The 26,026-nt window shown below is 43.6% G+C and overlaps 1 protein-coding gene and 1 long non-coding RNA gene across 16 annotated transcripts in view; one reads left to right on the top strand and one right to left on the bottom strand.

Annotated features, from left to right (window-relative positions):
* Positions 1 to 26,026, bottom strand: part of HS3ST4 (heparan sulfate-glucosamine 3-sulfotransferase 4) — a 441,709-nt gene that overhangs the window by 87,815 nt on the left and 327,868 nt on the right. The window lies entirely within an intron of this gene.
* LOC107128340 (uncharacterized) overlaps positions 1 to 26,026 on the top strand; it is a 103,409-nt gene that overhangs the window by 11,181 nt on the left and 66,202 nt on the right. For 5 of the 10 annotated variants that reach the window (XR_010583813.2, XR_012428829.1, XR_012428828.1 and 2 more), the window contains exons 3-4: positions 11,248 to 11,314; positions 13,802 to 13,924. This is a non-coding gene — a long non-coding RNA (uncharacterized lncRNA). Of the gene's footprint in view, positions 1 to 11,247; positions 11,315 to 13,801; positions 13,925 to 16,632; positions 20,734 to 26,026 lie in introns of those variants that run through there. The other 5 variants (XR_012428835.1, XR_001487332.4, XR_012428830.1 and 2 more) reach the window with 3 other exon arrangements.

Genomic DNA, 26,026 nt, shown 5'->3' with positions numbered 1-26,026 from the left:
GGTGTCGGACATACCAAAAAAATCAACCATCAAAGGCTTAGGAAAAGCGAGTAGTGAACAAGATAGACATGGTGCCTACATTAGCAGAGCTCAGAATCTAATGTGGAGAATCCTGGGAATCAGGTAAAATCCACCAGTGTGGACAGTCTACACTGGTGAACCTGCTCATTTTCCGCCTTCTTATGTACTGCGAGTTCTAGTGCTACATTCAACTAAATTAGTATTTCCCAAACCAACTCCCAAGGGGTAATGTTTTCAATATGTTCTGGCTCTTCTGGGTAAAAGCAGTTCTTTTGTCAAATAAGTACAGGCAAGAATATATTAAATTAAACTAAAGAAGAATTCTTTACTCCAGAACGTTAATGCTAAGATGCATTATGAATTCAAAAGACAGTGATATCATGCTGCCTTTTTAAATTCAGAAAGGGTAGAGGTCAATTTTTTTCTCATACTTTTCCCCATGATGCTACCCCCTGCCTTTCTTTTTCCTCTCTTGTAACAGCTACTGACATCTCTCAGACACAGCTGAGAAATGCCACGGTAGACCCTGAGCAAGCAAATGCCAGGATCGTAATATGTCAGGCTCTCTAGATGTGTTCTTAGTGCTACACCCACAGCCTTTAGAGCAGGTTGATATACAAATTACACAGTCGCATGGGCTCTTAGTGTCTTTTGCAGAATCATGGTTGCACAGACGACTGTCAGTCTCCCAGGAGAGCGTTGAGATTTGGAGACTAGTCAGCAGTCAATCCTTTCCTGGGTCTTAAGTGTCTCAGTTTACCTTCCCTGCCACTCTGGTGCCGGAAACCACAGGACATGATAAAGCTCTGGGTCCCAGCTTCCATCAGATGGTATCCTTTAATGGGACATGGATGCCTGACAATGTGGTCCTACAACATCACATCTGCCTGAGTAAGCAGCCTGCTTCCTACCAGAATCCAAGCATCATCCTAACCCGGAAATGCCCCCTGCCTGGCCGCATCCAGTGGACTAGACTCCTGGAATGTTGAAATGGATGTGTATCCCTAGCTTGCCCATACCTAATCTAGATCCCTCCTATTTTTTTTAACTTACATGTACCATGTTATTCATAAGAGACATAATAAAGGAAAGGGAGGAAGAGCCAGATGAAAAGATGCATGGGACAAGGTCTGGAAAGGACCCAAGTGCAGGAGCTTCCATCTCCATGTAGTTGGGGTGCATGATCCTGGCACTCAGATGTGTTCACCAACCCAAAAGCTATGCCAACATTCATAGTTCGGGGATATTTGTAAAGCCTTCATCACATAGGAAATATCAATTATTATTTCCACTACCAGCCCCTCTCCCCTCTCCAGAGAATGGGGGTGTGAGGCTGAAAGCTCCACGGCTTCCCCCTTTTCCTCCCCTTCTCTCTTCCTGCGCAGTGGTCCCTTGGCTACTCCTTGAAGCTCTTGCAGAATCAAGTAACAGCTCTGATGAAAGATTTGTCAATGGAGAAATCAGACTTACCAGAGGTACAAACATGAGGCCTAAAGCCACCGCTGGGTGTCTTTATCCACACAACGCAGTGAACCCACTATTCCAAAATCGAGCAGAAAATTCTGAGACCAGACTGCCTGGGTTGGGATTCCAGCGACACCACTTACCAGCTGTGTGATTTGTGGCTATTTGTCAAACTTCTCTGTGCCTCAATTTTTTATTCTGCAAAATATGGCTAGTAATGATTCATGGAGGATCCTAGCTAAAGATAGTGAAACTGGTTAAGAGGTTTTTGCATTCATCCAGATAAATGCTAGTAAGGGCCTGGGCTGAGGTAGTGGCAGGGAGGATGAAGAGGGGGAGGCAGAATTTGAAAGTTATTTGGGAGGATTAATGGCACAATTTGGGGACTAATTAATCATGGAAGGTGGGGGTGCAAGAAGGGGGGGGTTTAAAGTATAGCTTCTCAATTTTTTACTAGCATAGCTGAGTGAACGTAGATGCTATTAACCGAGCCAGTTCATAAGGGAAGATTGTAATTGCTGCGCAAGTTGCAGAGAGGCTCCCTGGTAATGATTGCTTACCTCTTTTCCTTCTCATCATTACACTGTGGTTACAATTCTCACATGAGGAAGCTGTGTTTGATGCCTGACATCTGGGACCTCACTTAATCCCCACTAGAACGTCATGATGTGAATGTCTTCCTATTATTCCTATAATGTAACAGAGTCACTGAGCCTCAGAGAGGTAAAGCAACTTGCCCCAGATCACACAGCAGCTAGGCTGGGATTTCAACTCAACAAGAATGGCTTCCCCATGCTATTAGCCTTCCAGTATTCAACATGTTTCTTCAAACAACTCTACCAGAGAGATATGACAGATTTCATCATCTGTGCAATCCTCCTGCATGAAAGGATTCAGATTCTTCTACACAATTTTTATTTGAAACCCTCCATGAATAGATTGTAGAATTTGTCCTAGCTATTGTAAAGTTGCTTTGCCATAGCGTGCACTTGTCACAGCTGCTTTACAAATCTCTGTGGGTGCATTATGCTTGCACAGTGCGGTTTCCATGTCTAATTATAATGTTGAAAGCTACTACATGCACAGGTAGGTAGGTATACAGATATTGAGAACATACAGCAATACCATTTTAACATAAAAGTGCTTGTGCTTTAGAAGAAGAATAGCAACTTTTTAACTCTTGGGTACTATTTTGCTGATAGCTGAGTGAAATTGGGGGGGTGTTAGAAAGCTGTGAATAATGTTTAATATTAATATTATAGGTTACCTGGGAAAAGGGATTTAAGTGTAAAATGATACTGCCAAAATCCAGCAAAAGGCTGAAAGTTCAAACCACTCTAAATATTGATTTGACTCAATTGTGCAATTGAAAACATTCCTATTTCCCAGGAGAAGAGTCATTCCTGAGGAAAACTGTGAAAACGGAATGTAAAAAGGAAAGAGAAGAAAAAGTCACACTGCAGATCTACACTGAACAGTTTGCTTTCATCTTTTGGGAAATTTATTTCCATCTCCCAAAAAAGAGAGCTGCAAATAATGATTCTCCTGATGTAACCATCCCAGTTGGATCATGTTAAAAAGCTTTTAGGAGGAAAGCAGTAAGTAAATTCAACTGTTCAGATGCATTTGGATGTAATCCTAAAGCGGTAGCCCGGGTAATCGCCAAGTCATCAACAACTAAAAGGATTGTGACTATAAGATGCGGACAACGGAGAAATAATGGATGTTAAAGAGGTCGGGAAACAGAAATGATTGCATTCAACCGCCACATAGCTTTAAAGCTGATGACAGGAGAATGGACGCTCCATTTTACAACTACTGAAATACACACACACAGAGAGAGAGAGAGAGAAATGCCAGCTACTGAAATACACACACACACACACACACACACACACACACACACACACAGAGAGAGAGAGAGAGAGAAATGCCAGCATCAGTTTTATTATGTAGGTGGTTAAACAGTCACTCTCTTTTCCAATGTTTTGAAATAGACAAGGACTTTGATCTTTGACTAATTTCAGAGTTAAAGTGGAGGGATAGCTTTCTTTCTTCTCTGTCAACATTCAGTCTTGGAGGGTTTGATGCTGGGGTGTGAAAGGTTTCAGAACCCTGGAGGCAGGATGCTGGAACATAAGGCAGGCGGGGGACACAGAATGTCTATCTGTGATCTTAAAGGATTTTTGAATAACAGCCAGTTCTGCTTCTTCAGCCAAGCTTTTGCTGCTTGCCAGGAACAATTATGCTTCAGTAGATCAGTGATTCTTCCAGTGTGGTCCATAAGGTCTGCTACCTACATCATAATGACCTGCATTATAATGCAGACTCCCAGGCCCAGACCCACTGAAGCAGACTCTCTCAAGATTGGGCAAGGATTCTTAAGCCATTGTCCATGGAGAACGACCATGATGCTTAATGTGATCAGAGATCATGCTTTGACTGGGACAGTCTTAAATTGCAGACTTGTTAAAGTATTATGATAGAAACTCTTGGGTGCTATTGGCTCAGAGTCCAATATTGCAGTCCATGGGCCCAATGTGGCCGTCATTTGTTTTTGTGAATAAGGTTTTATTGAAACACAACCACGCTCATTTATTTTTTTCTATGTCTCGACAGCCAAGTTGAATAGTTGCCACAGAGACTTCATGGCCTGCAAAATCTAAAATATTTACTATCTGGCCTTTCACAGAAGAAGTTTCCTTCCTTCTGATGTAGACCAATGGCTCCCATTGTTTCAGTGCATCAGAATCACCTACAGGCTTTGGGGGTTTTCTTTCGTTGGTTTGTTTTTTAATGTTCCTTCTGCAGACCCATTCCCTGAGATTCTGAATCGACTGGCCTAGAGTAGGGCTGGAATAAAGGAATCTTTTAAAATGATGTTCATGTAATTCTATTTTGAAAATTTATTATTTATTAGTATTATTATTTTTAAAGACATAGCCTCAGTCTGTTGCCCAAGCTGGAGTGCAGGGCATGATCGTAGCTCACTGCAGCCTTGACTCCTGGGCTCAATCGATCCTCCCAGCTCAGCCTCCGGAGCAGCTGGAACCACAGGCATGCACCACCACACTTGGCTGATTTTTTAAAAATGCTTTTATAGAGACGAGGTCTCACTGTGTTGCCCAGACTGCTCTAAAACCCCTGTCTCAAGTGATCCTCCCACCTCGGCCTCCCAAAATAGTGTGATTATAGGCATGAATCACCCTGCCTAGCCTGTTTCGGTGCTTCCAGCATGTAGCCAGGATGAAGACCACAGCTGTGAAGGAGAAGCACTAGCTTCATAAGCTCACCTCCCCTGAGCTGAGTGTGCTCAGTGTACTTGGGCAGCCTAGGTAGTTTGCATCTCAGCTGCTTATCTTTAAAACAGAGACACCAATAGTGACCATGTTGGGTGAGGTAATATGAAAATTAGGGACAGTGTATGTATACCTCTTAAGGCAGTGCTTAGCATACAGTAAGTATAAATAAATGGTGATGATGATGAAGATGACAGTGACAACTATGTTAAGGGTAATACTTATGACTTCCATAACGCAACTGAACAAACATTGATTAAGCACCAGCTGTGTGTCCTGGAAGTGGGAACCTGAGGTAAATGTGATGAACACCCCACGAGTGTTCACAGTCAAGTAAGACAAACAGAGACACAGAAAGATACTGACAGCAGGCCAAATGCGGTGGCTCACGCCTGTAATCCCTGCACTTTGGGAGGCAGAGGCGGGTGGATCACCTGAGGTCAAGGGTTCGAGACCAGCCTGGCCAATGTGATGAAACCCCATCTCTACTAAAAATACAAAAAATTGGCTGGGCATGTTGGCATGCACCTGTAATCCCAGCTACTCAGGAGGCTGAGGCAGGAGAATCGCTTGAACACAGGAAGCAGAGGTTGCAGTGAGCAGAGATCACGCCACTGCACTCCAGCCTGGGCAACAAGAGACAAGAGTAAAACTCCGTCTCGAAAAAGAAAAAGAAAGATACTGACAGCAATAGGAAAGAAAAATGAGCCTCCAAATATGGACAGACAAGTCAAAGAGGGAGAGAATCTAATTTCCGGTAAATAGACACAAACATGTTCAACTTCAGTAATCATGAGAAATAAAAACTAAAACTTCAATGAGACATTTTCTCCCAGTAAATATGCAGACTGTAAAAACACTGGAATCATTCTGCTTTCATGGAAGTGTTGTTTCTGCAGGCTTTTTACAGGGCAAATTGGTAGATTAAAATCTGTACTCTTCAGATCCTCTATTTCCCATTTAGGTATCTAGTCTACAGAAATATATCTGCACTAAGAGACCAGTATAAGAACATTCACTGAGACGTTGTTGCAATGATAAAAACCATCTAAATATCCATAAGATGGAGAATGGCTAACTAAATCACCATGCAATTCTATATAATTCAATGCTGAAGTTTTTTGAAATGGAGAATATATATAGGTATAAAATGTCCATGAGTTGAATTGAACTCATGGACATAGAGAGTAGAAGCATGGTTACCAGGGGATGGGAAGGGTAGTGGAAGGGTGTGGGGAGCTGGAGATGGTTAATGAGTACAAAAAGATGGAAAGAATGAATAAGACCTACTATTTTATAGAATGACAGGGTGACTCTAGTCAATAACGACATAGTTGTATGTTTCAAAATAACTAAAGTAGTGTAATTGGATTGTTTGTAACACAAAGGATAAATGATTGAGGGAATGGATACCCCACTCTGCATGATGTGGTTATTACACATTGCATGCTGGTATCAAAACATCTCGTGCACACCATAAATATATACACCTACTATGCACCCACAACAAATAAAAATAAAATAAAATGGACAGCTGTCCTAAGTATTTCATGGAGAAGTTGCAAATCTTAATAGAAAATGTAACAACACATAGATAAAAAAGCACACATACACACACTCAAAATAAAACTTTGCATTTTTATTTCTATATATGTAAATAAATTCCCAGGCAAGATCACTTCTGTCAGGAAAAGATCGATTTAGAGTGTAATGGACATCTTCACTTTACCTATGCTTAATAATATGAATGTATTCATGTACTTCTTATATACATTTTTTAAAAGAAAATAAACAGGACAGTAATTTAATAGGGTGTGCATTGTTATAGAAGTGTATGTAAAATATGATGGCAGTACCCAAAAGAAGGTGCAGAATTCTGCTGTGGTGAGATGGACAAAAAGCGATGTCAAATGGAGATAAGGTAAAAGGTGTTGCCTTATCTCTGATGTCACCAAGATCAGGCAATGCTGAGCTAGACCTTGAAGAAAGAACCATTGGAGAAGTGGATGCTGTCATCCTAGGTAGAGAGGGACCATGAGCAGAGGCTCAAGGGCGTGGGCATGCAGGCATTCATTCACTCAACATTTGGGAAATGCCTCCTCTGAGTTCAGGACTCTTCTATGCGCTTGCAGTACAGATGTGACGGCTATAGGCTCAGGTGCCCTTGTGATTTTATTCTAGTCTGTCTAGATAGACAGTATACAAATCAGCAAGTAAAATGCACAGTGTGATGACAAGTGTTATTGGGGACAATAATGCAGGGAAGGTGGAAAGAATATGCTGCTGGGGAATAGGGTTCTCCTTCTTTAGTTGAGTCATAGAAGGCATCATGAGTGGAGAGCTGAAGGAGCTGAGAACTCACCACAGGGACAATTGGGGAAGAGCATTCCAGGCACTGGGATGGCAGATCCAGAGGCTGTGCTTCACTTAGCTGAGGGACAGTGAGGAGGACCATGTGGATGGAGCAGAGGAAGCCAGAGGAGGGTGGCAGGAGAGGGGTTAGAGAGTGAGTGGGGCTGGGACACATCCATATCATGTAAGGCTTTGGGAAATACATGAAGGACTTTGACTCTTCTGAGAGATAGGGAGAGTCATTGGAGGCTTTTGACCAGGGAAGTGGCCTGATCTGTTATATGCTTAGAAAGATCCCTCTGGCTACTCTGCTGAGAAAAGACCCTAGAGGCAAGACTGGAAGCACTGGGGCAATTGACCATGTGGGAGGCAGGCCACCAGATCTGAGAAAACAGCATGTCAGTATCACGTGGACCACTCTTGTGCCCCTTCTTCAAGTAGCAGCACCCTAATTCCCTTTGATAGATCCATCTAGCACGTTTGCAGGGGCCAGGGTAATGGCGCCAATGAAAGGCGATATACCGCATACCTAGGTATCTGAAAATTACAAAGCAATCCAACAAACTGCTCAGTGAAACATATACTCTCCTTCTATGTTCATAATGGCCTGGAAGGTCAAGTTTAGATTTAGAATCGTCTATTTCTCAGATTTATTTGCCAAAATTGGCAGCATGGGAAGACCTGGCTCCTAACTTATGGTTCTTAAATCCCAACCCTCTGTCTGCCCCAACTTCTCTTCCTACTCCCAGTTCTGTCTCTTACTCTGAGTGGTTTTTTCCACGTGTGTGAGTACAACACAACACTCACACTGAAGATCAGTGGACAATAAATAGGCTTTATATTCCTTAAACATTAGCACACAGCCTCTCCTTAGGAGAAGAGGTCCAAGAAAGAGGCAACTTGAGTAGAGAAGTCTGGAGTCTATGCAAGCAACATGAAGGTCCAGAGGAAGGGTTCAGATCCTGGAAGGTATGTACCCTTGGCCTGTGGCCTCCTTATCTCGTGGAAAGGCACGTGGCAGCTGAAGGACTAGAGTGGAGACCTCTTGAGGTATATGGCGCGAGACAAGAATGCTCTGTGCATGGGCTTAAGAATGTCACTGTTCTTCCTACTCAAGTGGGCCGAGCTTAGAACATTGCCTTTTACCCAAGGGAAGTGAGATACCTTGATTGGTACCCACACCAAGAAGTCACACAACGGGAGGGTTTCCATTAATTTAAGTCATGGAGGGATTGAAGGAAAAGTCTTGGAGCTGGTTCATGTTGGTCACCAGGTCTTAAAGACATTGTCTCTTCATTCCTATTTCCTGGATTTCCATCCAGTTATCCAGTTCCAGTTCTTTCTCAGGACCTCTTTGTTCAGTTTCTCCTTACATCCTATGAGCTCTTCCCAATGCTTTCTTTTTAAGGCTTTCCTTTTGTTCTAGATATTTTCTGTGTCTGCAGCCAAGAAACCCTACAACACACAGATTATGTTACAAAGCATTTTGTATGCCACTTTTGAGCACCTGAACTTTAGTCTGCAGAAAACTGGAAGCTTTTAAACAGGGGAGTGACCTGGCTTGATTAATATCTCTGGAGAGACAAGAGAGATGGAATGCATAGGAAAAAAGTACACCTAATTTTCCTTTCTCTCTCGGAATTTCAATCAATGGCTTAAATGGAGGCATCTATGATAAGGTAAAGTTGAACTTCAAGAAAGAAAAAACAAAAATCCAGGGCAGGTGGGTGAGAAAAACACCAGGAGATCTGATACAGACAAATGAGCTCAATTTCAGGCAAGACTAACCATCAAGGCTGGATCCCAGGAAATACAGAGTGGGCAGGGTCACATCTAACCCTAGTTCAGTTCTAGAAGGCATTATAAACAGATGGTTTTTGAGCAGGGAGAAACCAACAGAAATTCATTATGACCAAGTCATGCCAAACTCCTGTCAGCCCTAGCTTCCCCAAATCCATGAATAGACATGCTCAGCTGCAGTGTGTATATTGAGTGCCTTGGCCTCACCAGCCAGTGTTATCTCAACGGGGCTGATACAAATTTGGTACACATGTCCTGATTCCACTCAGTTGTAGCTTTTCTATAACTATAACTTTACCTGGCCTCCTAGTCTCTTGCTAAAATCACTATCTCAGTCCACCTGTATGGATCCTTGAACAACTGTTTATTTCTCGCAAGGTTTTCCATTTAGAGGCTGCTTCCCTTGCAGAGACAGACTTTCAGTGAACACCTGCTATCTTTACCTACCCAGTATCCACACCTCTTATGCGGATAACAGCCCTGTATTTGGCTTAGAGAAAGGACTCTTCCTGTACTCACAGTTCCCATAATTAGTCATGGGGAGTTGACGTGACTGTCAGCTCCAAGGTGTCATCTTTATCATAGGAACAAGGAGATACCACCAAGAGATTTAAGTATGTACCTAGGAACACAGAGTCAATGGCAGGATAATGTGATCAGTTGCGCGTTAGGAAAGCATCCCTCTGGCTGCAGTGTGAGGGAGAGATTGCATGCGAGAAGACCAATTGGGATACCCTTGAGAGTTCCGATGAAAGAAATGGGATTTTAAACTAGGGTATTGGCAGGAGATAGAAGAGAAGTAGACAGACTCAAGTGACTTTTAAAATTACAATCCATAGGTGAGTGGTTAATTATATGTGGGAGACTGAGGGAGAAAGAAGCATCACAAATGATTCCTAAGTTTGTGTTTTGTGCAAAAGAATGGATATTGTTGATTTCACCGATAGAGGTAGCTCTGAAAGAGAACCAGCTTTAGCCAAGGGATTTGTGAAGAGAACAGCTTCAGTTTGGGATATTTTGAAACATCTAAGAGGAATTATTTAGAGGTAGTTGGGTGTAAAAATATGGAACACTGAGGATGTGTCTGGGCTGGAGAAGTTAGTTTACCAGTCCACGTATAGATGATAACTCTGAAGTCAAACACTCTCAAAGTATCAGCGAGGAGAGAAGAAAGAGGTAGAGACCAAGCCAATAATTGCCACGTCTACATTTCCTTTGACAACTGTCTCTTTCCACTTCACATTTACAACACTGGTTTTCTTCCTTCTGAGAATGTAACCCACTCATGGCTTGTTCCTACCTAAACCAAATTGTACCACTGCTAATTTCTGGGGATTGTGATTTGATTTCATTAAAATTGTTCACAGCACAGTTATATCAATGTCTTTCATAGAGATGGTCAAAGAGATATGGGCAGATGATGAGGTTAAAATCAGTTTTTTGTTTCTTTTTTCTCTTTTCAGATGGGATCTCACTCAGTTGCCCACGCTGGAGTGCAGTGGGGCGATCATGACTCACTGCAGCATCTGCCTCCTGGGCTCAAGTGATCCTCCCACCTCACCTTCCCAAGTAGCTGGGACTACAGGTGCACACCACCACACCCAGCTAATTATTATTATTATTATTATTATTATTATTTTGTAGTTATGTAGTCTTGCTGTTTTGCCCAGGCTGGTCTTGAACTCACATCAGTGTTTTTTTTTTTTTTTTCTTAATCAGTTCTCCTTATGGAGACAACAAACATCTGTAATCTAAAACCTTCACGCCATGCTGGTGAGACCACCCCACCCCTGCCACTTCATGGAGCACCTCCAGTTTTAGGGATTACACATTAACAAAGAAATGGATGAACTAGAATATGTCTTTTGGACAAGGGTCCAGGACAGAGAGCAACCTGGAAGCCATGTGGAATAGGGAAAAGGGTAATTTGGGGTATTCTCAAGGGGTCTGGAAAGAGAAAGGAAAGCCGACTTGCTCTGTATGGCACATAGCATAAGAGCGGGATCCATGACTTGCACCTTCTCAGGCCAGCACAGGCCTAGCACAAAGTGGGCTTCAGTCACTGTGTATTGAATGACTGACTGTAGATGATGGTGAATGTAAGGCGCTGTGGTCAGGCTTCGGTGGTAGATGCCGAAGAGGCCATTCAGGCATCCACACCGACAGCTCCCTTAAATGCTGCCTCGGTCACTGGGCATCTGCAGTGATGCCCACCATATATGGTGAGAACCCACTATACTCTTGCCCTGATATTGGGATGCCCATTACCCTGCCTTCATCTAGTTGCTCTCTTGCTCTGTCCTCCTCCCAGAAACCTGTGGATGTCAGAGCCTGAGAGCAGAGACTCCAGGAAGATCCTGGAGAAAAAGCAATCAGAGGTGAGACTCTCTCATTTATTGCAGTCCACATGGACTTTCCTGGGGTCACCCAGGGCCTGAAATCTGATCGTGGAACTTCAATTGCAGATTGTGGAGGCGTGGACTGGGAGAATATTGGTTAAGCAATACTATATGCAAAGTGTTCTCTTACCAACCACATTTCCTTTCTTTGTTCACATAATCCTGACTACGCCCCAGCCTTCATACTATCTTTGGAGATGAGGGACTTGAGGCTCTGAGAGGATAGGATCACCCAGCTTGCAAGCAATGCAGCATGAAGTGAAATCCAAGCCTGCTCAATTCTACAGCCTCCCTCCCTCCCTCCCTCCCTCCCTCCCTCCCTCCCTCCCTTCCTTCCTTCCTTCCATCCCTCCTTCTTTCCTTTCTTCTCTCTCTCTCTTTTTCTTTCTTTCTTATGGTCTCACTCTGTTGCCCAGTCTGGAGCACAGGGGCATGATCATGGATAACTGCAGCCCCAAACTTCTGTGCTCAAGCAAGCTTCCCACCTCAGTCTCACAAGCAGCTGGAATTACAAGTGCACCATCACACCTGGCTAATATATATTTTGTTTTGTTTTCCTTTTTTTTTTTTGAGACAGAGTCTCACTCTGTCACCCATGCTGGAGTACAGTGGAGTGATCTCGGCTCACTGCAATCTCCGCCTCCCGGGTTCAAGCAATTCTCCTGCCTCAGCCTCCCGAGTAGCTGGGATTACAGGTGCCCACCACCAGGCCGAGCTAATGTTTGTAGAGACAGGGTTTCACCATGTTGGCCAGGCTGGTCTTGAACTCCTGACCTCAGGTGATCCGCCTGCCTTGGCCTCCCAAAATGCTGAGATTACAGGCGTGATCCACCATGCCCAGCCTGCTAGACCCACCATGCCCTGCCTGCTAATATATATTTTGTTAGAAACGGGAATCGTACTATGTTGCCCAGGCTGGTCTCAAACTCCTGAGCTCAAGCAGTCCTTCTACCATGGCCTCCCCAAATGCTGGGATTAGAGGTGTGAGCCACTGCACCCAGACACCTGTATTCTTTCCACTTACCTTCGCAGTCTGACGCTCAGATCTTAATGAGTGGGTCCCACCTCATATACACCTTCCCATGGATGTAAAGAGAATGCCTGAGCGAGGGCCACGTTTTCCTAATTTACTATAAGAATACTTTCGGCCTGAATCTGAATCAGTCTTAAAACCACGACTCCCTCTTTCTGCTGGGCCCTGCGGCTGGTATATCAGGCCAGAGGCTCCTATTGACATGCTTTCTAAATGATCCTTCTTCCCTTTTGGTTTTTTAATTTGGGACCAATTTGCGCCTCTCTGCTTGATTAGGATCTAAGACTTGCCTAGTCAAAATAAGTGCAATGATAATCAAGCTTGCCTTTGGAGTGGAGTGTGTTTCAGTGTGTGCCAGCTTTTCCCAGCCCCCTCCCTGCCTGGAATACAAATGTCCTCCTAGAACAAGCTAAGTCACACAAGGATTTTAAGCTTATTCCAATAGAAATGAGTCAGAGCCGGGAGCCTCGTCCCGGCCCACAGGAGTGTAAGCTGGGATCCTTCCTGGTGCCACATTTCTGGGAGCTACTGAATGATCTGTATCCATCTCTTTCTCTGGTTCTTCCTGGGGTGGAGAGTGGCAGGGCCATGTGCCTGGATTTCAGCTTCAGCTCCTCTGCTCACCCTTGCTATATAAAATCACTTCTCAACCCAGCAACATGCCCAAGGCAGGCAGTCCCGCTCTGAATGGAGCCTTGGCTGGACCCACAGCCACCTCAGTAACATCCATAGCCATGGTTTTACCCAGTGTCTGCTCTGTCGATGCCCATCTCCACACTAGGTACTTTACATAAATCCAATACTTTCTTTCTCTCAACAATTCTATCCTTCACAAATATTTCTTTTGCATGTCCTACATGCTAGGCAATGTCTGAGGAATGCGGCAATGAATACAGCAGACAAAACCCCCTGCTTTTATGGAGCTCATGTTTTTTGGTAGAGGAAGGATCTCTTTAAACAGGCACTATTATCTTCTTTTTAAAGGGGAAAAATAAGACTTAAAGAGTTTTCATAACTTGGAGTCTGACATAGCTGGTATGTAGAAGAGATGAAATTCAAGCTCGGGTTTCTAAGACTCAAGGCCATATTTGTTCTATGAACTGATACCATTTCCGGCAGATGCCAGATCTCACTCCTAGAATTCTTATGGTTGAAGGGAGTGAGACTCAACCTAGGTGAGTAGGTGTATGGTGCCTCGGTGAGTACAGCCAGCAAGTTCCCAGGAGAAGTACAAAACTGGTTCTGATGGGCTCTACAGGTCTTACTTAATTGGGTTATAGAAGGATAAAAAGCATAATATTTCTAATAATTACAAATATGACTACCTGCTATGCACCAGCCATGGCTCCAGGTGCTTTGCACTGATTTATTTGCAGCTCATCATTAATCTAGGAATATAAACAATTTTAGCATTATTTTTTTCTCTCTTTTAGAGACGGTGTCTCACCTGGTGCCTGGGCTAGAGTGCAATGGCACAATCATAGCTCACTGAAGCCTCTAACTTCTGAGCTTAAGTGATCTTCCTACCTTCGCCTCCAGAGTTGCTGAGACTACAGGTATGTACCACCACACCCAGCTATTTCCTTTTGTACAGGTGAAGACGCTAAGGGATTGAGTATTTATGTAACTCTCGCAAAATCATGGAGCTAGAGATGGGCAGAGCTAGGATGTGAACCTAGGCAGGCTGGTCTATTCTTCACCACCATACCCAGTGATCACACGAAGATGAGACAAAAATCTACCTCACATGAAAGGAGGAAGCCTGGACCTACAGACGTCCCTAGGCCCATGCTGCCATGTCGCACACTCACAAGTTGGACAGGTCTTGCTCTCAAAGAGCGAACGATGGGGGGACTAGGAATTTGGTATTGACAGGTGCTCAGGGGACGGGTGTTTTTTCAGCAAACAGGTCAGTGTGTGCAGAGGTGTGAGGTTAAGAAAGGACATATCCTGGTTTCTCAAAAATCAAACCAGGGGATAACTCACTTCTTTTGACACTGCATGTGGAAATGGTGGTGAACAACCAGGAAACAGCCCCTCATGGGCCAGCTCCTTCAGGCCAGCATCCTTCTCCTGGAACTGATGCTTCAGTAAATCCAGCGGCTCTCCCAGGGAGAAAGAACTACATAATTGCCAGGCGCAGTGGCTCATGCCTGTAATCCCAGCACTTTGGGAGGCCAAGGCATGTGGATCACAAGGTCAGGAGTTTGAGACCAGCCTGGCCAACATAGTGAAACCCCATCTCTACTAAAAATTCAAAAATTAGCTGGGCATGGTGGCACGTGCCTGTAACCCCAGCTACTCAGGAGGCTGAGACAGGAGAATCACCTGAACCCAGGAATTGGAGGTTGCAGTGAGCCGAGATTATGCCATTGCACTCCAGCCTGCTGGGTGACAGAGTGAGACTTTGTCTCAAAAAAAAAAAAAAGAAAAAAAAAAAAAACTACCTCTTGCAAAATAAAGTGTGGGGACCCTTGTTCAAAAATGTTTAAGAATTTTAAGATGGCAACAGTGGACCATTAAACCAAGCACGGGATGGGACCCTTCCAAGTGCAGGCCCCTGTGGCTGTTCAGGCCATGTGACCATGAAACCGGTCCTGCCCCCAGGTCTCCCGGAGCTACCACAGCATCATAACTCTTAGCTCATTTTTTTCTCATGATCATTCTGGAAACAGTATTATCAAACCCAAGTTCCCGTGACAAAAACTCGGTGGTAAAGAATGACCTGACCAAATTCTCAGAATTCGTGAATGACTGTGTCAGGATAGGAATAAAAATAAAACAACAAGTAATAGTTGATGCGTGTGGAGTCCCAGGACTGAAACCTAAAATTTTCTGATGCCAAAACCTCCCATCCAAGTATTAACCAGGCCCGACCCTGCTTAGCTTCCAAGATCAGACGAGATCGGGTACGTTCAGGGTGGTATGGCCATAGACAAAAAAATCCATATTTTTACACACCTTACCACTCTGCCTCCTGTCTGTAGGTCAGGGCTCTGTGTTTAATCCAAAACTTGGATGGTTTCACAACTGGAATATAGAAAGTGGCCTGGACTAGCTAGGCTTCTGTCCGGAGATGGAATCAATATATATGTCAACAACTGTCCAATATCATGAATATCTTCCCCAACACCTAGAGAAGCAGCACACATGGAGATGTGGGATAGTTTTGGCTTTTTATAAACTGCATTGTTGCTGCCACGTCAGCCTCATCTCTGGCTGGCAGAGAAACTAGCCCATCGCACTGCACTCAGCAAGCTGATCAAGAAGCCTCTCTCAGGCTGGGCACAGTGGCTTATGCTTGTAATTCCAACACTTTGGGAGGCAGGAGGATCGCTTCAGACCAGGAGTTGGAGACCAACCCGAGCAACACAATGATAAACCATCTCTACAAAATAAATAGTTTTGTTTTAAAAAGTCTCTCTTCTTGATAACTAGTCATACCCACACAAGATAATAAATTATCTTTATTATCTTTATGATCATCTTTAATTTTCACAATTTTTAAAGTCGTTTAAAAATACAATACCTACCTCATCTTTGCTTACTCTCTTATTGTTTTGTTTTGTTTTGTTTTTTGAGACAGTGTCTCACTCTGTCACCCAGGCTAGAGTGCATTGGTGCCATTTTGACTCACTGCAACCTCTGCTTCCCAGGTTCAAGCAATTCTCCTGCCTCAGTCTCCCAAGTAGCTGAGATTACAGGCACCTACCACTACACCCAACTAATTTTTGTATTTTTAGTAGAGATAGGGTTTCACCATGTTGGTCAGGCTGGTCTCGAACTCCTGACCTCAGGTGATCCACCCACCTCGGCCTCCCAAAGTGCTGGGATTATAGGCATGAGTCCTGCTCCCAGTCCTCTCTTATTCTTTTTAATCTTTACTCTGATTTAAGAAGACTCTTTGTTTTCCAGATTGTTTCTTTCCTGGGAGATGGACTGCAATCCAGCCAGATCCTTAGTTTTGCAAAGGGTTAAGACCACGGAGTCAGCCATTACTGAGTTTAGGCCCACCCCCTTGTATCACGAGATGTGTGAACTCGAACAAGTATTAAACCTCTCCTAAGCCTCAGTTTCTTCTTCTGTTACATCAGGATTAATAAGAGAATGCCTACTGTGTATAGTTGCTATGATTATTATGGTCCTAGCATATTCATAATGTGCTTCATGAATGTTAACAGTTAGTAGTTGTATAATTGGCAGTGGTCCTAGGAAGCTGTTCTCACCTAATTCTTCTGCTGTCTCATTCACTCATTCATTCAAGGCTTCTTAGAAGAGGAAGCGGTCGCCCTGGGCTTTTAAGATGGAATGTAATAGTTCCCTGGGTCATGTTTCAACTACTGGCCAATGAGAACCACAGAAATTTCTTATGAATGGAACTGTCTGTAGTTTCCTGACGGTTACTGGCCAATGAGAACCACAGAAATTTCTTATGAATGGAACTGTCTGTAGTTTCCTGATGGCATGGCTACAGTGCAAAGTAATCCCCAGTTCAGAGTTTTACCTTTGTTTTTGAAAAGTGAAACAGATTTTACTTTAAGTTTTGTTTTAAGAAGTAAAATAGATATTTCTTCATAGTCCAAAGGTCTGCAGTTGGGACTTAGGCAGTAGATATTTATGAGCAGGGGTACTTTGAAGAAACAGGGAAAGCTCTGCCTTATGAATAAAGATTCATTGCCTCAGAGGAATATCATGAGTCCCATGGGATTTTCCAAATGCTTAGCCCATGGATTCATGTACACGCAAAAGGTTTAGCATTTGTCATTTAAATGTCCCATGAGGACATCTCCCTTCCACTTTGCCTTACACAGCGGAAGGTCTTGGTGGCTCCTTCTTCTTTGATAGCTTGAGCACCAGTGCCATTTCTCATATCAGACTTACAGCATACATCTGATTGACCCAAAACAATTAGGGCAACCCCATTTCTCTTGCCAGTGATTCATGCAGGGCTGGACATATAACCAAATTCTGGAGAAATGACATGAGCAGAAATCAGCCGGGGAGCTTCTGGGAATGGTTTCCTTTCTCATACAAAGGGGTACCAGAAAGTGATGTCGTATCTTGTTTTTCCATATTCTTGTTCTTCTGGAGATTCTGGAGGTGATGCCTAATATTGCTGTATCTATTTCATGACTATGGGGCAAAGCTAGCCTGCATGGAAAACTGACATATGATAATAGCAAAGGAGAAAGATAGGAATAACCAGGTCATTGGTGACGTCATTGAGCTACTGAATTACCCAACCTTGGAGCCACTCTACCTTCCAAACTTCCTCCTAGGTGCAATAACAAACTGTTCTTATGGTGTAAACTGATGCACCAGAGCTTTCTGTTGTGACCAAATGCATCCCGTCTGACTAAGCCCTAGTATACTGGCTTTTGAAATCCAAGGATTGGTCCTGGTTATAACCTAAAGGAGAAACTAGGGAGGTTTCTCAAAAAGGATGTTGTTTCCGACCGGGCACGGTGGCTCCCACCTGTAATCCCAGCACTTTGGGAGGCTGAGACGGGCGGATCATGAGGTCAAGAGATTGAGAACATCCTGGCCAACATGGTGAAACCTCATCTCTACTAAAAACACAAAAATTAGCTGGGTGTGGTGGCACATGCCTGTAGTCCCCTGGGAGGCGGAGGTTGCAGTGAGCTGAGATTACACCACTGCACTCCAGCCTGGTGACAGAATGAGACTCCATCTCAAAACTAAAACAAAAACAAAGAAAAAAAAAAAAAGGATGTTGTTTTCAAGCCTTCCAGAGGTTCCTTGGTAAACTGAATTCCCTGTTATTGCCTGTGCTCCCATGATGTGACATCAATCGATGTTGCAGAGGCCGTAGGAGCCCGTCCTAGCCTTCAGCATTTGCCAAATAGTTGACTTCATCACCCCTCTTTACCCTCTAATAAAGAACCGGTGGCACATCACCAGTCAATCAAAAACTCCATTGAGTGGCAGCGTTCCAGTTCTTCTGAGACCTAAACTCTGATTCAAACAAAGTGGCTGGAGTTTCTGGGATTGCTGGGTTTTGTGGCCAGTAGATCTGAATAATCCCATAAAATATCCCTTCAAAAGAACAGCACGAATGTTCTGAGGAGCATGTTGGATTCCAGATGTGAGACCCAGGGTAAGAATGAAGTGTGGTAGTAGGTGCTGGAAAGCCCAAGGAGACTTGGCAATCAACAAAACCTATTAGATTGGGGCAAAAGTAGTTGTGAGTTTTGCCATTATGTTTAAAGGCAAAAACCGCAATTACTTTTGCACCAACCTAACTAGGCCCTATCTTAACATCAGGTGATGTTACAGTCCTTTCCTCTTGGAAAATTTGTCCTTTTATTAAAAAGTAGCACGGCTTCTCATACATTACAGGTATCTTAGGAATGTAATTTTTTATTCTCTGCAAATCTGTATAGAAGCAACATGTACCCATATGGTCTAAGGGGATTGGATGAAATTTAGTTTAAAAAAAAACAACAAAAGTTGGAACTTTATCCATTAGTAACTACTATGAATGAAATGGGATCCACAGAATAAAGATAAGTCATATTCCACAAACAAGTGCCTTGCTGGCCATGCAACTGTTAGCAGGTCACTTAGATAATCCAGCTTTTCATTTACTCACCAAGTATGGGGGTGCTGGACTTGACCCACAGCCTGTGCTAGATTACGCTCTGTCAACTTGACTAAGGCTGGAATTACACAAAGGTTAACTAAAGATCATTGAAAATGTTCTATAAACCATAAAGCACTATGTAAATTGAGACTTTTTTTTTTGAGATGTAGTCTTGCTCTTGCTGCCTGGGCTGGAGTGCAGTGGCACGATCTCAACTCACTGCAGCCTCCGCTTCCTGGGTTCAAGTGATTCTCCTGCCTCAGCCTCCCGAGTAGCTGCGATTACAGGCGTGTGCCACCACACCCTGCTAATTTTTGTATTTTTAGCAGAGACAGGGTTTCACCATGTTGGCCAGGCTGGTCTCGAACTCCTGACCTCAGGTGATCTGCCTGCCTCAGCCTCCCAAAGTGATGGTATTACAAGTGTGAGCTACTGTGCCCAGTCCTAAGACTTGTTTTAAAAGTAAATGAAGTGGCCATAGGGTGCTCTTCCTACATGGACTCTTATGCCATAGGTCTAAAGGGAAGATGGATTATCAAACTGGGCCATGAGGCAGCATAACCAATGAACTATTATAATAAGCAGAGATCTCACTTACTGACATGTCCTGGATACCATGCACTGAGCTAAGTGCTTTACAAACATTGCCTTTTTTTTTTTTTTTTTTTTGAGATGGAGTCTCTCTCTGTTGCCCAGGCTGGAGTGCAGTGGCGTGATCTCTGCTCACTGCAACCTCCACCTCCTGGGTTCAAGAGATTCTCCTGCCTCAGCCTACCAAGTAGCTGGGATTACAGCCGTGTGCCACCACACCAGCTAATTTTTGTATTTCTGGTAGAGACAGGGTTTCAACATGTTGGCCAGGCTGGTCTCAAACTCCTGATCTCAAGTGATACACCTGCCTCAGCCTCCCAAAGTGCTGGGATTACAGGTGTGAGCCACTGCACCCACTGACGTTGTCTTTAATACCCAGAATGACCTCACAGAGAAAGCATTTTCTGATGACAACGCTGAGACTCAATCTCAATAATTCTTGAGGTCACACAACTTATAAGTGACAAGCCAGGGTGCAAACTCATCTCTGTCTTGCAGCAAACCTTATGTGCATTCTACTCCACTCTGCTATATCAACCAGAAAATCAGAGATAAAGACTGGGTAGGAGAGCTCCTTTTTGCACATTAGATTTTTGGCCAGGTATGATGGCTCATGTCTATAATCCCAGCACATTAGGAGGCCGAGGCAGGAGGATAACTTGAGGCCGGGAGTTTGAGACCAGCCTGGCCAACATAACAAGGCCCCATCTCTACAAAAAAATAAAATAAAATAATTGGCCAGGCCTGGTGGTGTGTGCCTGTAGTCCTTGCTACTTGGGAGGTAGAGATGGGAGGATCATTTGAGCTCAGGAATTTGAGATTGCAGTGAACTATGATCGCACCATTACACTCCAGCCTGGGTGACAAAGTGAGACCCTGTCTTTAAAAAAAAAAATTAAGATAGTAAAAAATTGCTTTAACTCTATTCTTCTATCTATTTGAATAACCTTCTTCTTATCAGAGCAGTTGTGCCAATGTTTGAGGCAGAAATATATATATATAAAAAATATATATTTATGTATATATAGTCACCATAAATATACCCTAAAGATAAAAATAGTTTTATGGGAAAGTAAGTGGTACAAATGATGCATCAAGATGACATAATCTGCAGCCATTAACAAAGAAAATCATTACGATGCTTTAAAAACATGAAAAAATGCTTAAGAAATCCAGTGAGGTAAGGAAAAAAAAAAAAGAAATAGCAAATGGTATGTACATTGAAGTGAATACGGTTGGGTTTTTTTTCTTTTTTTTTTGAGATGGAGTTTCACTCTTGTTTCCCCAGCTGGAGTGCAATGGCGCGATCTTGGCTCACCACATCCTCCGCCTCCTGGATTCAAGAGATTCTCCTGCCTCAGCCTCCCCAGTAGCTGGGATTATAGGCATGCGCCACCACACCCGGCTAAGCCTGACCAACATGATGAAACTCCATCTCTACTAAACATACAGTTATTAAAGTTGTTAAAACAGTGTTTTCACAGAATAAAAAGCACTGTAGGCCAGATATGGTGTAATCTCAGCACATGGGGAGGCCAAGGCAGGAGGATTACTTGAGTAGCCTAGAAGTTTGAGACCAGCCTGGGCAACATAGCAAGACTCTCTAACAAAAAAAAGAAAAAAAAGGAAGAAAATTCTGCACAAAAAACAGACCTTTGAATTGACTGGCATCCACAAGCCAGGTTTGGACCTACTGCCTGTCTGTACAGTCTGTAAATACAGACACACTCCTCCATTTCCATATAGTCTGAGACTGCTTTCATGCTACAAAGGTAGAGCAGGTGGCCTCCTAGACCACAAAGCTGAAAATGTTTGCTATCTGCTCTTATAGAAAGTCTGTGGGCCCTTGATTTAGAGCATGGGATTATGAACATGTCCCCTCTCCCAATTTTCAGTAAGTGTCCACTATGTAATTGTAGATGAAGAGTGAGCCAATACATATCACCCACCACTAGCATTTTAGATTTAGATTTCTTGATTTCCACTGAAATTCACCTGAAAGGTATTTACAATTTCGCTGAGAAGAGAACTTAGCTGGTTGCCATGGTTAATGCATAGAATCCTAACACTTTGGGAGGTCGAGGCAGGAGGATAGCTTGAGGTCAGGAGTTTGACATCAGCCTGGGCAAGACAGTGAGACACCATATCTATAAAAAATAATTTTAAAAAGCTAGCCAGGCATGGTGACATGTGCCTGTAGTCCCAGCTACTTGGGAGGCTGAGGCAGGAAGATCACCGGAGCCCAGATGTTCAAGGCTGCAGTGGGCTAAGAAAGTACCACTGCACTCCAGCCTGCGTGATGTAGCAAGGCCCTGTCCCTAAAAAAATAGTAATTGTAGCCTGGGCGTGGTGGCTCACACCTGTAATCCCAGCACTTTGGGAAGCCAAGGTGGGCAGATCACGAGGTCAGGAGATCAATACCAGCTTGGCCAACATGGTGAAACCCCGTCTCTACTAAAAACACAAAAATTAGCTGGGCGTGGCGGCGCGTGCCTGTAATCCCAGCTACTCAGGAGGCTGAGGCAGGAGAATCACTTGAACCTGGGAGGCGGAGGTTGCATTGAGCTGAGATCGCACCTCTGCACTCCAGCCTGGCGACAGAGCTAGACTCCATCTCAATAATAACAATAATAATAATAATAATAATAATAGAACTTAGATTGGAAGTGCTTAGAGGTTGCGTTTGTATGGGAAGGGGCTGCATGTCTGATGTGTGAGACTCGTACGCGGCTGGGCATCCTCATAGCCTTACATCTCTGTGGGTCTCTGTTGCATTCATGAGTTACCACATCTTATCTTTTTCAGTGAAACTACATAATAGGATGCAGCAATTGCTACCTCAAATATCTACAATGGCCAGATGGGTAACACAAATGAGTAAAGTGGGTTGAGTGTAAGATAATAGAGAATGGGGAGGACAGAAGTCAACAGGAAAGAATGTCTATCCCATCTCATCCATCTAATGATGCAGGCTGATCACTCCTGCGCAGGGATGCAGGTCCAGTGTGGACAGATCTTTTAACTTTTCAAAGGAAGATGAAAATCAGATATGTATGTAAAATTACCCACATATAAAAGTTGACAACACACTCCTTTTTTAAAATCAACACATAAAATAAATCTGCCAGACAAATTTGGCCTATAGCTGACTACGGTGCAACTCTACTAAAATTAAATTCACCATGTATGTGTTTGCAGTGACCAGTACCTCACTTGGGGCTATTTTGATGTTTCAAAGCTCCAAATGTTCAAGTATTAACAATCACATTGAAGAAGTCCTTACAGCATAACAGGAACTGTGGAAAGGGCTTTATATGCATGAGCACATCTATTCCTTTATGAGGCAAGAACCATTCTTACCACCCATCCCCATTTTACATATATGGAAACTGAGGCATAGATCATTAATTCACCAAAATTGGCAAAACTAATACATGTAGAGATTGGGTTTGAACCTCAGTAATGTGGGTCCCGGAGTTTGTGTTCTCAGCCCAGGCTTCTCACACTTGAACTTGCACACGGATCACCTAAAGATCTATTTGAAGGCAGATTCTGGTTTAGAAGGTCTAGGATGAGGCTTGAGATCCATTTCCAACAAGCTCCCAGGTGATGCTGATGTTGCTGGTGCATGAACCACACCTTGAGAGTAGCAAAGCTCTTAATCATGACATGAGAGGTTCCCGAAGTGTGTTTTCTAGAGCAGCAGCACCAGCATCACCTGGGGTGCCTTCGACATGCAGTTCTAAAAAAACTGTGTTTGTGAAGCCCCGCAGATGATTCTGATGCAGGTTCAAGTTCTTAGAAATGCAAAGCCTCAGTCCTCGGGCTGTCACAGCCCTGCTCTTTCTGATCATCGCTAGTTTGGCTGTGGGAATGGTCAGAGCTTTTTCTCTGTCTTAGGACACTGATTTTTGCTTAGGTAGGGAAGACACAATGTACTAATGGCTCTTCGTATATCTATAATTCTGGTGCCCCAATAGACAGCAGCACTTCTTTAAACAGATGCAAGAGCTGTGGCCCTAGACACTCTCCTTTTTGCACATTTACCTTCCACTAAGGCCAAGATCAAGCAATATAAAATTATCCCAGTTTGACTCAAGTCATCTCTTTGTTCCCACTGCCAACTGTCAAAGGTGACTGCCATTGTGTTCTCTGGGCTTGGCACCTTTTTCCAGGAGCTCTGCATCCCCTGGGCTTTAGACATGCAAATCCTTTGGAAGGCAAGACGGGTGGGAACCCAGTGTATGGTGGGGGGCGGTGTTTAGGGGAAGCACAGAAACCACACAGCTGTTATCTGGAGCACCAGAAGTGTTTTGACAGTTTTCAAGATGGACATTAAATCACTCGCTGGAGAGAAAGTGAAGTGGTGTCAGTCAGGCTGGGGATGGGGTAGGCAGCTGGCAAGTAGCAATTGCGGTGGCTGTGTGATGCGAGTCAGAATGAGAATCATAAATCTTGATTATTCTCTGCCTCAGCTGATTTGAACCAAACGCCTTGGACAGGGATAGAGTTCACATCTCGCTGAAAATTGCAAAAAAACTGATTAAATATACAAACTGATATAAATAGCCCTCGATCCATGTTAATGTTCAAACCATCACCACTGGGGGAAAGAGGTCACACTGTGCAGATCTGGGATCTGTTTTGATAAGAAGCAGCATTCTAGATCCCAGAAGCCAGAGGGACCCACCGCCCTCCCTGTGTGTTTTCAATCCAGTGCCAGTCCCCATCACTCTGTTGCCAGAATGCTAGCTGTTCTTATAATGAAGGCAATTAGTACAGCCAGCCCTTCTTATTCTGATTGCCCTCCTGTTAAAATTAGGCGCCCTATAGAAAAATGAAAATGCAGAGTCGTTACCATAAAGCAATAATAAAGTAAACCATTCAATTACAGATGTAAAAAAGGCACTTGGATTAATAAGAATATTGTATGCTTAAGAGCATTAAAATACCAGCATATTACCATTTTTGCATACATAATGAATGAACTTAGAGACCAGAATGATTGGGACATGAAAATACTAAATGATGGTGCCCTTCCTTATAAGTCAATGCTGCTACTTGGGGTTTGGGGTTGCAGGGATGCATGAACCCCACTGGACCCCTGGACATTTATATCACTGTTTGGAAGCAGGAATTGATTGAGGGGGTGGATGCGGGGGTAACAGATGAGAGAGAAAAGATGAGTAACCAACAGCATCCACTTGCAGGATGGGAATATGATGTTTTTCATCCTCTGTTAGAAGGCTTAAAGAATCCTCAGCATTAAGATGAGGAAATTAAAGGTAACAGAGTGTAGAGCAGGGACTGCAATGTCACATAGTGGCAGGAGCCAGGCAGGTAACAAAAACAAATGAGCTGGGCCAGCTGAAAGGTGATCAAGAACAGAGTGACTGTATTGAAACTAAACCACTGCCTGCTACTTAGCTTCAGCCAATTTGTATTGTTTGTTTGGTAGTGATTTTTTTTTCCATGAGGAGGCTTGGGTTGCCAGATCTTCTGGTGATTTTCAGAAACTAAAGTTGATGTTTGTGGTTTCCCAATTTTTGAAATACTGTAAGGCAAACACAATGTTGTGAGGACCCAATTTGGCTCCAGGATCACTGCTTGTGATCCTTGGTGTAATGTTAAATGCTCAAAAGTCGGGAGTCAGGATATGTTCTCCTTTCCTGACTTTGTCGATATTTGACTCTGTTGCCCTAGAAAAATCTCATAGCCTCTCTGTGATTCAGTTTTCTCACGTGTAAAATAAAGTCTTCTAGGCTGCAAGTGCTATGAGGGCAACCATGATGTCTCTTTGGCTCATCGCGATAGCCCCAGAATGTAGGACAATGTCTGGTACACAGTAAGTGCTGAGAAAAAATGTTCGTTGAATGACTGAAAAAAAATGGAAGAATGAATGAAAGTCCTCTGAATTCCCACAACCAGTCTCCTGGTTTCTTACTGTTAGTTCCGACCCATCCTACCCCCCCGCCACAACTCCCCTTTCTGTTGACAAGATACAAACCCTGGTCCCTGACTCTGCCACTTGGTCAATTTATACTTCTTTCATTCACTTCCACTCATTTAGTTATTCATCTTTGGAACTATAATGCAGCCCCACTATGCTGGATGAGGTCCTGTGCTGGGAACTGGCCACACAGAGATAAAAAGGCAGTAGCCCTGCTTTCAAGTGATATCTAAACTAGAGTGGTTGTACAAGTGAGTACAAAAATGGGATGCAGTGTGATAATCAGCTCTCTACTGGAGACATGTGCAACGGGCCATCTTGGTTTATCTCTTTGACCCATGCATCCAACTCACCTATAATCCTTCCTAATGAAACAGATTCTACCTGAATCTGTTGCTGTTACCTGAATTATGAAAATTCATGTTGGAAGTTCCTCTCTGCCCTGCATAGACAGTCCTTGTCATAACTCTGGCTGTCCCAAATCTCCCATTGGTACCATTTGTGGGGTCTGCC

This window comes from Macaca fascicularis, chromosome 20 (genome assembly GCF_037993035.2).
Source record: "Macaca fascicularis isolate 582-1 chromosome 20, T2T-MFA8v1.1".
Lineage (NCBI taxonomy): Eukaryota > Metazoa > Chordata > Mammalia > Primates > Cercopithecidae > Macaca > Macaca fascicularis.
The sequence above is the reverse complement of the archived record's forward strand: the minus strand, read 5'-3'. Positions and strand labels throughout refer to the sequence as shown.